The following is a 16044-nucleotide window of genomic DNA, read 5'->3' as shown; positions in this document are numbered from 1 at the left end:
ACTTCACAGTCATATCCTGATAACACAGAGAGATTTGTTGAGCTCCTTCAGGCACAGAGACAGAGAGACTAAACTCCCTCTAGTGGCCAGCTCCAGATTAGGCGTGGATGTGGATCAGAGGGCCTTCTACAGCATCTGTGTGTCTGTATGCATGTAAAGATCACAGGTGAGACTAAAATACAATTAATCACAGTGACATTAGAAAATCTGGATCAGGTATTTAATGGTACATTCAGTGATACCACTGACATCAATTCAATTCACCCTTTATAACAAAAGATTTTTCTTAATGAATGTTTAAGGGCAGTGGTGGTGGGACTGGAGCCCTTATTATACATGGGAAAGAAAAAAAAAAACAGCTGACAAACAGTGGCATGGCTAGCATTAACCAACAAAACATTCGTGCCCCCACTGATATAGAACCTAATTTTGTGTTATTTGAGCAAATGTTCACAAGTGCTTGCAGTAAAACAATCACCGCCATTCATGAAACATGATCGATCAAGATTTGTCTCAATATTACCTCACTCACAAAGACAAATCTACAACATCAGACATGGAATGGTGATTTTCATATCAGTTTTTTTTCAGTTAAAACCTTACATCCCTCTGAAACAGTACATCTTACAATAATCAAAAGTTTTCAAAGTCAACAAGTCGTGATCATGTGAACACATCCAACAGTGTTTTGAAGAGGCAAGACTGTGGACAGCAAGGCTATGTGTCTGCTCAATGGAAGGGTCATTGGAAGGTTCATAAAAAGACAAGCAGTCGTTGGTGAGCGGAGAACCATTTAATCAACCATCATTTAATATGGCTAAGATTCATTCATTCATTCATTATCTGTAACCTACGGACACTTTTGAGTCACCAATCCACCTACCAACGTGTGTTTTTGGACTGTGGGAGGAAACCGGAGCACCCGGATGAAACCCACGCAGACACGGAGAGAACACACCACACTCCTCACAGACAGTCACCCGGAGGAAACCCACGCAGACACAGAGAGAACACACCACACTCCTCACAGACAGTCACCCGGAGGAAACCCACACAGACACAGAGAGAACACACCACACTCCTTACAGACAGTCACCCGGAGGAAACCCACGCAGACACGGGGAGAACACACCACACTCCTCACAGACAGTCACCCGGAGGAAACCCACGCAGACACAGAGAGAATATACCACACTCCTCACAGACAGTCACCCGGAGGAAACCCACGCAGACACAGAGAGAACATACCACACTCCTCACAGACAGTCACCCAGAGCGGGAATCGAACCCACAACCCCCAGGTACCTGGAGCTGTGTGACTGCGACACTACCTGCTGCCCATGGCTAAGATTACAATTTTCTATTTTAAATCTATTTTACAGTGAGCTGGCATTTAGTCAGATATCTATGGAACAGGGTGAAAGATTGCTGAATGCCAACAGTTTGTATCCATCATGAATGTTGCTCTCAGCCATAAACTGTCTGCTCATGTGCCTTTACAGTACATTTTCGTTATTCTCCTGAACTACTCCTTGATCAGAAAAGATTCATAAGTGCAACATAAGCATCTTGGCCAAATAGTGTGTTGCAAAATGAAGGGACAATAAATATTACATGGGGCGCTTTAAACATTGTAGATATTATTGATGGAATGAACAAGCTAGCACTTTTTGCAATGTCATCTACACATGTATTAGGCACATTGAAAATGCATTCATTCGTTCATTGTTCATTATCTGTAACCACTTTTCCAATTCAGGGTCGCGGTGGGTCTGGAGCCTACCCAGAATCACTAGGTGCAAGGCAGGAATACACCCTGGAGGGGGCGCCAGTCAGACTGGGACTGCATAGTTACCTGGAGGGCTGAGGAATGTGGTTCCCCCTTAAACCAGGTGAGGTGGTTACACAATACTGCAGCTTTTTCCTGAGAACCTTAGCTTGTTTTTCACTGTAAAAGGTCAAATTAAAGGAGGGACTTGGGAGAGAGCACACGTGGGAAGAGATTAATATTTTTGGAAAGATTAAAGCAGAATACCGCTCTGTTCAGTTTAGAGACAATAGACATGAGTGCTGAGTCATCACCTCTGACCTTTCTCCTGCTACAGTTTACAGAGCTGTAATTCAGCTGTAATTCCTCACAACACTCCACACACACTCATTCGAAGAAGGACCAACAGAGGTGTTCTCCATCCAGAACCTACAACCTCTACACTGCAGGACAAACACCCAGCTGCTGAAGCTCGTCACCTGCTTTTCACAGTCAGCTCTGAATATTCAACAATGACTCCTGGGAGTTTCCACACTGCATTCCAATCATCTCCTCACTCCTTCACCCCTTCACTGCTTCACTCCTTCAGACCCTCACTATGTCACACATTCTTCTGGCCTCTGCATGCAGCCGTTGAACTGTGTGAATATAATTTATCTTTTTATTTCATATAAATATATAAATAAACTGCCCTTGAGTCTCACAGACACAGCACATACACACAGCCCCTTTTCTCTCTCACTGACACACGCTCACACACTACCCCCCCGCCACACACACTCAGAAACAGTAACAGACACATACACTGTTCAGCCATAACATAACCACCTCTTTACTTCTGCACTCACTGTCCCCTCTCTCAGCTTCACCGACCAGACAGGAGCACTTTGTAGTTCTACAATTACAAACCGTAGTCCATCTGTTGCTCTGCATACGTTGTTTCCTTGCTTTCCCCCTGTTCTTCAGCGCTCAGGACCCCCACAGAGCAGGTGTGATCTCTGATCCACACACACCAGCACCTCAGTGTCACTGCAGCACTGAGAATCATCCGCCAGCCAAATCATACCTGCTCTCTCACACCCAATCACACACACAGACACACATCTGTGATACAGTGACTCTCCTGCACAAAGTCCAGAGCAGGTTCACTCACACACCTTACACTTCATGGTCTGTGGATCATCAGTGAAGCTGCTGTGACTCACAGACAGGTAGATGCTCTTGGTAAAAGTATGCACGTCACACCAACTCCCCAACCTCACATATAACACATGATATGATGAACGTGTAAAGAATTGTCTGCTGAGTCTGAGACGTATTTGAACCCCAGCAACAACTGCAAGATCTGCGCCTCTGGATCTCTGCTGTAACACATATTAGCACACCACATATACACCACTGTGAGAAATGTCTCAAAAACCGAGTGTTACAATTCCCTCACCTTTTAGACTCTCTTCCACAATCCATTTCTCCTCCTTACTGCTCCCAATAACCCGCTTTCTCTTCCCTCAGGCTTTCGGCAGTGTAGTCCCTCTTTGTATATCTTCTCTCTGTTGCTGTATATCTTCTCTCTGTTGCTGTATATCTTCTATCTGTTGTTGTATATCTTCTATCTGTTGTTGTATATCTTCTCTCTGTTGCTGTATATCTTCTCTCTGTTGCTGTATGTCTTCTCTCTGTTGTTGTATGTCTTCTCTCTGTTGTTGTATATCTTCTCTCTGTTGTTGTATGTCTTCTCTCTGTTGTTGTATATCTTCTCTCTGTTGCTGTATATCTTCTATCTGTTGTTGTATATCTTCTCTCTGTTGCTGTATATCTTCTCTCTGTTGCTGTATATCTTCTCTCTGTTGCTGTATATCTTCTCTCTGTTGCTGTATATCTTCTATCTGTTGTTGTATATCTTCTATCTGTTGTTGTATATCTTCTCTCTGTTGTTGTATGTCTTCTCTCTGTTGTTGTATATCTTCTATCTGTTGTTGTATATCTTCTATCTGTTGTTGTATATCTTCTCTCTGTTGTTGTATGTCTTCTCTCTGTTGTTGTATATCTTCTCTCTGTTGTTGTATATCTTCTCTCTGTTGCTGTATATCTTCTATCTGTTGTTGTATATCTTCTATCTGTTGTTGTATATCTTCTCTCTGTTGTTGTATGTCTTCTCTCTGTTGTTGTATATCTTCTCTCTGTTGCTGTATATCTTCTCTCTGTTGCTGTATATCTTCTCTCTGTTGCTGTATATCTTCTATCTGTTGTTGTATATCTTCTATCTGTTGTTGTATATCTTCTCTCTGTTGCTGTATATCTTCTCTCTGTTGCTGTATATCATCTCTCATCTCTCATCTCTGTCAGTGTCTCCTGTTTGTGGGTCATTGTATGTTTGTGGGATGTGCTTCATGTCTTTGTTTCTGATTCTTGCTGTGTTATATTTATTATATGTTTAGTTTTTAGCCTCTGTGTTTAGCATCCTTGTTTCCTATTTTAAATAAAGTTTACCGCACTTTCAAGTATCCCTGCCCTCTGTTACTATTTTTTGCTCTTTGTACATTTTTCTTGTTTTTCTTGACCATACCCAGCGTGACAACAGGGCTTAGTTGTTTCATTGGACTCATTGAAAGCATTTGAAAGGGTCGAATGGTATTTTCCTTTCCATATAATGTAAAAATTTAAGATGGGTGCAGAATTTATTGATCAGGTGAAACTGTTGTATCAGTTCCCTAAAGCAGCCATTATCTCTTATAGCTTAGACCATTTTGTATCTGAGCGTGGTACACCCCAGGGTTATCCACTGAGCCCTTTATTGTTTGCTTTAGCAATTGAACCACTAGCAGAGCTCATCAGAAGCACCCCAGAGAATAGAGGCTTTAGTGTTAAAGGTACACAATATAAAAATTGTCTTTATGCAGACAATATTCTTTTGTATTTAGTTGATAGAGATATTACTAATCCTTGTCCACTTGATTGCCTACAACAATTTGGACACATATCAGGCTTTAAAGTAAACTCATTAAAAACAGAAGTTATGCCCATTGGTGTTATCGCCAACTCTGCCCCACCTAGAGGATTTCCATTTCGTTGGTCACCTAAAAAGATAACATACATTGGAATAACAATCAGTTAATCACTCAAAAGATTAATTAAGCTTAATTTGAATCCAATCCTAATACGCATTAAAGAAGACTTGCATAGATGGAGGACATTACCGGTTTCTTGGTTAGGAAGGATTAGCATATTAAAGATGAATATAATACCTAGGCTGTTGTGTCCTCTACAGATGTTGCCAAATTTATTGCCCAACTGTTTTTTTTTCTTTGTTTGTTTGTTTTGTTTTGTTTTGTTTTTTTAATGTAGATAAAATGTTTACACAGTTTATTTGGCAGGGCAAAAAGGTCAGAGTAAAATCAGTAAATTACAGAGAGATAAAGAACAGGGTGGATTAGGAGTACCAATTTGCAGCACCGATGCGTTACATATATGAGTGGGTGAATCCCGATGCTGAAAATACATGGATAGATACGGAGTCTAGAAATTGCGGCCTATTGACACTAAAGACTTTTCATTCATTCATTCATTGTCTGTAACCCTTATCTAATTCAGGGTCGCGGTGGGTCCAGAGCCTAACTGGAATCATTGGGCGCAAGGTGGGAATACACCCTGGAGGGGGCGCCAGTCCTTTATTATATAAATATTATATATATATAAATTATACCAAAGCAAGAATATAGGTTAAGGATAATATTATTGCTCTGAACACATTGAATCACTGGAATAACATAAAGATCTATTTCAAACTTAAAAATCAGTCATCGCTTAAGGCTCCCATATGGAGAAATGTTCCTCTTTCGTGTCAGGACTTTCAAGCTTTGGCATGAGAAAGGTTTGGATCATGTTTGCCTTTACGAGGGAGGAACATTAGGATTATTTGAGAACTTGAAGAGAAAATATTCACGCTTTTACGGTATTTACAGATAAGACACTACATACTAAAAAATGTAAATATTCCAACTACATCCTTTTTGGAAGACATTTTAATACAACACATGGCAGAAAGGTTAATTTCTCATGTCTATAAAATGTTTGGTTTAAATATTTATTATTCTACAGATCATATCCGTAAGCAATTGCAGACCGATTTAGAATGTCAGATAGAAGGAAACACTTGTGCATTAGTTATAAAAAATACACTTACTATCCTGAATTGTAACACTGACAGAGAAACTCATTTAAAAATTTTACATAGACTTCATTATACACCACTATTAAGAAGCAGACTTGGATTAGGTTCACCTAAATGTGTCAAATGTGACCTAGACATTGGTACATATGCGCATATTCAGATACAAAAATATTGGAAAGAAGTTAAGCATGAGGTAGAGACCTTGATTGGTTATGATCTAGAGTTATCAGCTCCTCAATGTGTTTTAGTAGCCCAAGTGGACAAAAATCAGAATATTTAATCAGAATAGTGAGCAAGAAAATCTATTCTCAAACTTTGGATATTTAAAGACACCCCTACATTGGACGATTGGTAATGGTTATAATAATGAAGAATTTTTCAAGAAATGGTGGACTTCTCTGGCTTTAACTTTACTCTGTGTATTAACAATGTTAGAAGTGACTGCAGGAGACTTGGATATTAATAACAGTTTGGTTGTATGCTAGGAGTGCTTTTTTTTATATGGTTAATTCTTGCCGTTTCTGTGTTTGGATAATAATGCAGCTGGTGGGTGTTTTTCAGTACCAGTTCCAGAGCTTGATTGTATAGAGGCACAATCCCCTCGATATGGAAACACTCTGTAGTGATCCACATACAGAAGAATGACACTTCAAATGTCCTGAATGTCCTGAATGTCATCCCTCTTGTAATGAAGGCCCTGGAGAGGATCATCAAAGATCATATCACCACGGTAACTGAGCTGAAGTTGGATCCACTGCAATATGCCTACCGGGTTGGTAGGGGGGGTAATGATATGAAAATATTTATTCTGAACATCATTTGGAAGCATCATAAGCATCTGGAAATCACTAATACATCAGCCAGACTCCTGTATGCAGACTTTTCATGAGCATTTAATACCACACAGCCACACACATTATTACAGCTTCGCTCTGCAGAGTTATGTGGAGTGGTGCAGAAAATCATGCCTCAAGCTTAACATGAATACAATCAAGTAGATGATCATGAACTTTTCCACCAAGCTGGCTCATCAGGTTCTCTGTTAATAAGATTTGTTCAGCAGCAGCAGTGTCTACCACAAGGTCTGATCAGGTTCTCTGTTAATAAGGTGAATGTGGTTCAGCAGCAGCAGTGTCTACCACAAGGTCTGATCAGCTTCTCTGTTAATAAGGTGAATGTTTGTTCAGTAGCAGCAGTGTCTACCACAAGGTCTGATCAGGTTCTCTGTTAATAAGGTGAATGTGGTTCAGCAGCAGCAGTGTCTACCACAAGGTCTGATCAGCTTCTCTGTTAATAAGGTGAATGTGGTTCAGCAGCAGCAGTGTCTACCACAAGGTCTGATCAGCTTCTCTGTTAATAAGGTGAATGTGGTTCAGTAGCAGCAGTGTCTACCACAAGGTCTGATCAGGTTCTCTGTTAATAAGGTGAATGTTTGTTCAGCAGCAGCAGTGTCTACCACAAGGTCTGATCAGGTTCTCTGTTAATAAGGTGAATGTGGTTCAGCAGCAGCAGTGTCTACCCCAAGGTCTGATCAGGTTCTCTGTTAATAAGGTGTGAATGTGGTTCAGCAGCAGCAGTGTCTACCACAAGGTCTGATCAGCTTCTCTGTTAATAAGGTGAATGTTTGTTCAGTAGCAGCAGTGTCTACCACAAGGTCTGATCAGGTTCTCTGTTAATAAGGTGTGAATGTGGTTCAGCAGCAGCAGTGTCTACCACAAGGTCTGATCAGGTTCTCTGTTAATAAGGTGAATGTTTGTTCAGTAGCAGCAGTGTCTACCACAAGGTCTGATCAGGTTCTCTGTTAATAAGGTGAATGTTTGTTCAGCAGCAGCAGTGTCTACCACAAGGTCTGATCAGGTTCTCTGTTAATAAGGTGAATGTGGTTCAGCAGCAGCAGTGTCTACCACAAGGTCTGATCAGGTTCTCTGTTAATAAGGTGAATGTGGTTCAGCAGCAGCAGTGTCTACCCCAAGGTCTGATCAGGTTCTCTGTTAATAAGGTGAATGTGGTTCAGCAGCAGCAGTGTCTACCACAAGGTCTGATCAGGTTCTCAGTTAATAAGGTGAATGTGGTTTAGTAGCAGCAGTGTCTACCACAAGGTCTGATCAGGTTCTCAGTTAATAAGGTGAATGTGGTTTAGTAGCAGCAGTGTCTACCACAAGGTCTGATCAGGTTCCCTGTTAATAAGGTGAATGTGGTTCAGCAGCAGCAGTGTCTACCACAAGGTCTGATCAGCTTCTCTGTTAATAAGGTGAATGTTTGTTCAGTAGCAGCAGTGTCTACCACAAGGTCTGATCAGGTTCTCAGTTAATAAGGTGAATGTGGTTTAGTAGCAGCAGTGTCTACCACAAGGTCTGATCAGGTTCCCTGTCAATAAGGTGAATGTGGTTATATATTTATATATTTATATATTTATATATTTAATTACAATAATAAAACAAGCAAAGATTCATCTTATGAACAAATGGTTTTATTCATTAATTACACAGGAACCACAAAGTAAGTGCTGTTCTCAACTTGATATCATGGCTGAAACGTATGCTACTAAAAGACCACACCAGCTAAAATGTACATTTAACTACATTTAACTTGATATTGGTTAAACTACATTTAACTTGGTAGAAGATTATTAAACTTTTTTTAGTGGAAAAATGTGTAGGGCGGCACAGTGGCGCAGCAGGTAGTGTCACAGTCACACAGCTCCAGGTATCTGGAGGTTGTGGGTTCAATTCCTGCGCTGACTGTCTGTGAGGAGTTGCGCCCAATGATTCTAGGTAGGCTCTGGACCCACCACGACCCTAAATTGGATAAGTGGTTATATATATATATATATATATATATATATATATATATATATATAGATGGAGAGAGAGAGAGAGAGAGAGTGAAGTTTCGTTTCGTTAATATTCTTAACTTAATATTCACTCAGCAGGTCGCAGCTGCTCTTACTCGTGCGCAAAACTAAATTACATTTCCCACAATCCTATCTGTCTCTGTAGGATGTTTAATTTTGCTTGACACCAAGAACTCCCTCTAGATTTATATATATATATATATATAAATGTGTGTGTGTGTGTGTGTGTGCTTTTGTATACTGCATTTATTTGTGTTTATACACACGTGGCATATCATTTGATTGCAAAAAGTTTCTAAACACATTTTTCCACAAAAAAAGTTAAATAATCTTCTACTTGAATGCTTTGGTTCAGCTTGCCGTTTTCCAAGCGGCCTTAGATGGGCGCATATCAAGTTAAACGTAGTTAAATGTACGTTTTAGCTGGTGTGGTCTTTTAGTAGCATAGGTACGTTTCAGTTATGATATCAGGTTGGCTGTTCTCCCGTTCTTACTCTGTAGGTACACGGAAACAACAGGATTAATAACAGAGATTTGCTCAGCCATTGGACTGAAGATACCCACACATCAGAGTAGTGTAAAGGAGCATTTATTTTCCTTGTCTGCACAAAGTGCACAAAAGTGGTTAAACAGGCCTCATCTGTCACGCTTCTGTCAAAATTGTGATTTCCGAAGAGAGCGTGAGAGAATGAGTATTTCCTACATTCCACTTTAAATAATACTATTAATGAAATGAGAAAATACATTTTTCACAACACAAATAACCATAGCTGCACAGAGTACACAAAACAGTTATGTAGTATCAGTTTAAGCTAAATATATTCACTAAAGATATACATACTCAGTATATAACTAGATACTCAAATAATTGGATTAATGTGTTTTCTCTTGACAATTAAAGCATGCACTACACTTTTCAGCCCTAAATTTCAGAGATGCCCCATATGTTCCCTTAACAGAATGTTTGCCAAAGAGAACCAGAGGTGGGGAACAGCTTACTTCCTACAAGGAAAGGCTGTTGAAACTCTGCCTCCTTTTGACAGATTTTTTTGCACTAATCCTTTTATTTGTTTATTTTTTATTTATTAATTCCATTTAATTTGGAGAATTCACAGTAATGAAAAAAAAAAAAAACACTAAAATAAACAGCAATAGGAAAATAATAATAATTATATCCACATTTAATTCCCCTGCCTCTGTTCACAGTGTATGACTCAGGTAATTAACCCTTAATTGTTTATGGTTTAAAATTCCTTATTAGCAGAGTGTAACCACATATTGTCACAGTCACATAGGACGTCTTCTTTACTCACAGAGTAAGAAATTGTCTTTTCTGTGTATTTAATGTTTACAAATATTTTCATAAATCCATGCATGCCTTGTTTTTTAATAAATATATATCTTAATACATTTGCACTGTAATTACCAGGTAAATACACTGTAAAATGTGGAGAAAATTCTGTGTAATATCTAGCCTTTTAAAATGTAACTACCAGGAATGTATACCCTAAAATATGGGAAGACACACTGTAAGTACACATTAAAACATGGGCTGTATTTAAACTGTTACAGAAGGTGGCAGTCCCCAAGTCTAGAATGTGATTGCATGTCTAAATGTCTTTGATATGGGTCCAGAACAAAGGTGTGAGAAGACTGTACATCTGTATTATGTGTTGATGTAGATCGGGGAGCCAGCCTGTGGCTCATTTCCTGTACAACTGTGGCTCTTCCTCTCATAATAAAACAAATAGCTGCTGGGTCCAGGTACGTTTGGGCTCAGCGGCGTAGAATTGAGTAGTGACATGTCCCTATCAATATCCTGCAACTACTAAACTGTCCTTAGCAATAATTCCCTATTCAATTTATTTGTTTCCCAAACAGTTAAGATCTCATTTCCTAATACAAGTCCTGCCTCCCAAACCCACATCGCCAACAGGATTAGCTTGGCTGTTTTTAACTAATGTGTAAGAGGCTGTGGATTTAAGGAGTCAAAGTGATGTCATGCAAATGAATAGTGCACTTTATTTTTAAATGAGGAACAATTCCATAGGTAATTATACAAAACAGGTGGCAACCCTAAACGTCTGTGTGTGCGCGCTCAGTCAGGATGGCATCCAAAGCAAAAAAAACAAACAAAAAATGGTGGATATTATGGTAAACCATTTGACTCCACACACACACACTGTTCAGCCTAAGCCTGAAGCTACATGGCTTTTTCACAGACACTTCACAAAAACAAAATCATAAATCTAAATCTAATAGCATAGACAGGTATAAAAATTCCATGGATCGTACTTAATAAAAACAATGAATGCCAAATATAATACCATTGAACTTTGGCTCAAACACTGTTTGATTGTTTGTTAATGCAGATATTAATGTGAAGTATGTTAATAAAATATTTAATGTTGGGATCAAATCTTTGCACTTGTTTGATTTGTAAGAAGAAAATTGCAGGAAAAGAAAATTGTTTCAGTTGGTTTGTGGGCCTGTGGACAAATTCTTCAAGCGTCTGCATTTGAAACCCTTGGATTTGATTCGGTTTTGTCTCGGTTTGTGATTGTCATAAGGAGGTGCTGTAGCGTGGTAGTTATGTTGCACTATTTGTGTAAATACATTATTTGTGGCTCCTTGTAGCAATGCCTTTGTTTTTATGGCTCATTGTGTCTGATAGGTTGGCCTCCCCTGATGTAGATCATCTCGTTCACCCCCTGTAGAGGAATTTGGCTAACTGCTCTTCAGCACGGGGCATCAGTTGGACTTTACTGTGAATTTCACAGAAGGAATATTTGGTTGTGTACTGGGAAATGAAGTCTGCACAGCTTCAATATAGGGAAAATATAAGTGTTTGTGTAAAAATAGTCAAGAGTGAATGTAATTTAAAAAACACACATTTGCAATTTCCTATTCTTCCACATTTTTTAAAGATCTAGTCTTTTTTAGTGATCTAGCTCTAATTTCAGTGGAAACAGAAAAAAATGGCATCTCAAATATACAAAGCTTCAAAACTCAAGGACCTAGTTTCATCTATTTTTCTTAATGATGCCTCAGCAATTATCATCCGTGCTGTTTTTAATAGCCCAGGGCATTTCTTAGCTTTGGCTGCTGATGGAAATTATTTGTTTGACATTTTTCTTTCAACAATATCTGTTTGTGTACATTAAACACTACTGACCTCCTGGATCCACCTGGATCAATACGCTCGTGTTGCTATTAAAAGGAACAAAGGTTATTTGAGTGGTTGGGAGAAAAAGCTTTATTTTTGTTTTTCCACTCACCGTGACCCTGAACTGGATAAGTGGAGGTGATTGAGGTGGTTCGGGGGTCTGGTCCGGATGCCTCCTGGACGCCTTCCTGGTGAGGTCCGGGCATGTCCAACGGGGAGGAGGCCCCAGGGCAGACCAAGAACACGTTGGAGAGACTACATGTCACGACTGGCCTGGGAATGCCTCATTATATCCCCCGAGGAGCTGGAGGCGGTGGCTGGGGAGAGGGAGGTCTGGGCTTCTTTACTCTGACTGCTTCCCCCGCGACCCGGACCCAGATAAGTGGTGGATAATGGATGGATAGATGAAACATATGTATTATATCTATCGTTTGGAGTAAATTTAAAGTAAATATATGTTAATGGTTTATGAAGTAAAATTTCACTTCAGTCCTCAAATATGTCCCGGGTCAATTTGATGCAATTTGATACCACAGGGTCCCAAATGTGAAGACAATACAACAGTAAATGTACTATATTTTTGATATACTCACAGCAAACAGAAGAGTCTTTGTGTGATTAACTGAAAGTATCTTATGGAATACAGTATACTGGAGCACTACTTAATGAACCGGAGCATAAATCTTATGTTCTCACATTTGTTACACTTGTCCTCAGGAATGCTGAGCAGAGAGGATGTTTCTGTAAGATTTGGGCTGTGTATTTGAGAAAGGAAATCAGTGAAGTGCTGAGAAAGTCCTGCTTTGGATTGTTATCAATGTTGTTTATTTCACTGTATCAGGTGATTTCTGGAGAATGTAATTGTCTGTTCACATTTAAACAGTTTACTGGTTACTGCTTGGAGGTTTTTCTGTCTCTTTTTTAATTAGAAACTAAATAGACACACTCTCCTGTGGTTCAGGTGAGGTCATGGATGTGTGGATGGCTTCCACTTCCATCTTAAATGTGTTAGAAATTGATGCTCATCAGCAGTGTGTCAGCATGCACGTTCCATCTTGGAGGTAATTTCACACAGATACACACACACCCACATAGCTATTCAGACCCACCATCTTGTGTATGTGTATATATGTGTCTATAATCCTCAGTACAGACACTCTACTGACTTTAGCAAGACAACTGCTACACACCCACCCACCCACACAAACGTGCACAGACTCGACATGGAACCATTCTCTGGTGAGTATTATAGTAAATGTGTTTTTACTGCTTTTAGGGGTTCATTAAAATAACTCTAGTTTTATAACATCCTCAGCTTTAATGGCATTTGATCAAGTGAAGGATAAACATGTTCCACTGGTCATTTAGTTTTGTGCCCCATGTCAGAAACCATAAAAAGTAAAATGTGTGAACAGCTTTTACTGCATAAACAGACAGCTGGTGAACTTTTATCAGTACCATTTGTGTTTGTAAAGTGAGGAATATATTATCAATATTCTACATTGTTGACTCTAACTAAAGCAGCGTAGTCCATCTGTACAATGTTGCTATGATAAAATGGTTATTTTCTTTACATTCTGTTCCTAATTCTGCATCATTTTTTTATTTTATCACAAATTTTAATCTAAAAACTGTTTAAACCCTTCCTCTTATTAAATCAGTGTTTGCAGTAATAAAAAATAGAGAGTGAACCCATGCAGCTGTAATGCATGCAATAATGAAATAATTGTCATGATAAATTATAGTTAAAAAAAGTACACAGGTGTCAATGTAAGGAGTTATATTATTAATAATTAAGTTATTACATTTTTTAACCAGTGATTTTGCGCAGGGCAAAACTGTGTCAAAATTTGAACCTACTTAAGTCTAAGATTTGTGTGCCATGAAGGCAGTTACGTGGTTTGGCTGGAGCTGTACTTATGTAAACTCTATATACGCTGTATTCTGCCCTCGGCTAATACACTTTTCAGGTTAGTATTCCTGAGGCCTGTAGTGAGTCCAGTATCACTACACAGCAAAACATCATATTGCTTTTTTAGTGCACCATAGGCCTACTGTTAACATCAGTGTTTGACAGATTGAATGGGTTGGTTAATGCCATTGTGAGGTAATCAGCATCAGCCAATGACTGGATGATAATCAAGAAATGCTTATAGGCACAACACAGGCAGCTCTGTCAGTCTGGCTTTTTTCCAGCTGTACTAGCTAGTGCAAAATCTATTGTTCTCATCTCATTACTGACAGTAGGTACATTTGCTGATGGTGGATTTAACATATTGGCTTACGTTATCAGGAGTCCAAAAGCTTTATCAGCATTCCAACAATGTTTTGGGGAACAAATATTATGGGCTTCTAACTAAGTTTCTGCACTTTTGTTAGCCCTTTTCAACCAACTTGGGAACAGTTCTGTTCCCATTCTCTCTCAACTAATTTTGAAACTTTCAGAGGCTTAAAAAAAATAAACAGTGGTTTAGAACTTGTAAAGATGGTTTCCAGCTGGAACCAAATAGTATCAGGGTATTCAGTGTGAACTGTAGAGTAGTGGATGTGTCATCATCTACAGGTTGGAAGTTAGAAATCTTTGGAGAAAAAAAATCACAGTAATAACAGAACAAAAGCAGACAGGTAATCCAGTCTCTCTGCTGCTGTTATATAGTCTGCTGTGCACTGGGTAAAACCCTCCAAAGATGATTCATCCTCAGTTACAGTGGTTCTAATAGCTCCAGTGTTTCAGTAAACCCAAACAGAACTCATGCTACAGTTTCATGTGGTTCAAAAAGGGCTATGTATGTGTGTGTGTGTGTGTGTGTGTGTGCTCGTGTATATCTCATTCTGCTTGTGAATGTGTGTGTGCTCCTGTGTGTCTCTCTCCCTCTGTGTGTGCGCTCGACATTCAGGAAATCTAATCAACATAATCATGTCTATTTCGATTATATAAATTAAATTATTTATTTATTTATTTATTTATTTATTCAATTCTGTTATGTCCCCAAAGTGTGTCCCTTTAAAACCGCCCTACCACTCTGTAGACAAATGATTCTGCCCCTATCTGCCACATGGAAGCAACATGGAGGAGAACCTAAAAGCAGATGCTGACTGTGCAAATTGAGCAGCTCGTGCCAAAGAAAAACACAGCATCTGTAGTTTGGATGTATTGTGTTTTGACCTAAATTAAGACAACACTGAACAATAAAAGTCAAGTGTAAACACTGAGAAAAAAAAAAATAAACATTTCAGTGTCTAAGAGCTCCCAGCGACATTAGAAAAAACATCCCAGGTTTAATACTGGAGTCACTGAACTATGAGGGTAAAAATACAAAAACAAAATAATCATTCATTAATCATGATTGTGGTAAAATGTACAATTAATCATGTTATGGATGTGTGCTCAAATAGTCCAGCACTACCTCAGCACTGCCTGAGACAAATTCAGTGGACCAAACCAAACAGTTTATCCAGGGCTTTGTATTGGTGTATATCCTGCAAGGTTTTCTAGGTACAACCGCCTCTGTACAGGTGCTAATGTAGCCAGTCACCCCAGAAGCATAATCTTCTAAGTCAACACTAAAGTCCTCTCTCAAAGCAGCAGTTCTAAACACATCCTATTTTGTATTTGCAAAGCAGTCCTGAAACATCATATCAGTCTCTTGATTCCACACTTTTTTAACAGTTGTACTTACTGCGGGAGCTTGCTTGAGGAATTACCGGATGACTAGAGGAACACAGAGATGTGGTGAAACTGTCCAGGTTGCACACGAAAATGAGATTTTAGATTGTTTTTAAATTTATTAAAGCCTGAGGCACCCACACCCAGCACAAAGAGGAGTAAACATACCTGTTGTTCTGGTGTTGTTTGAACAGCAATTCAGTTTGATCCGGTATGATGTTCAGGGATTCGGTCTCAGTTAGATGAAGAACACACCAGAGGTAGGATTTTTAAGAACAGCAGATTAGCAAAAGTAACATACTGTTAAAATTTGATCACAACAAAACACTTGAATACTTTGGACAACTACAGAAATGGTAGAGTATGCTACATGTGTAGTGTGATTTGATTAAGCCTATGCAGGTTCTCCCCTTCAGCT

This window comes from Hoplias malabaricus, chromosome 6 (genome assembly GCF_029633855.1).
Source record: "Hoplias malabaricus isolate fHopMal1 chromosome 6, fHopMal1.hap1, whole genome shotgun sequence".
NCBI classification, from domain to species: domain Eukaryota; kingdom Metazoa; phylum Chordata; class Actinopteri; order Characiformes; family Erythrinidae; genus Hoplias; species Hoplias malabaricus.
Note: the sequence above shows the minus strand (reverse complement) of the source record.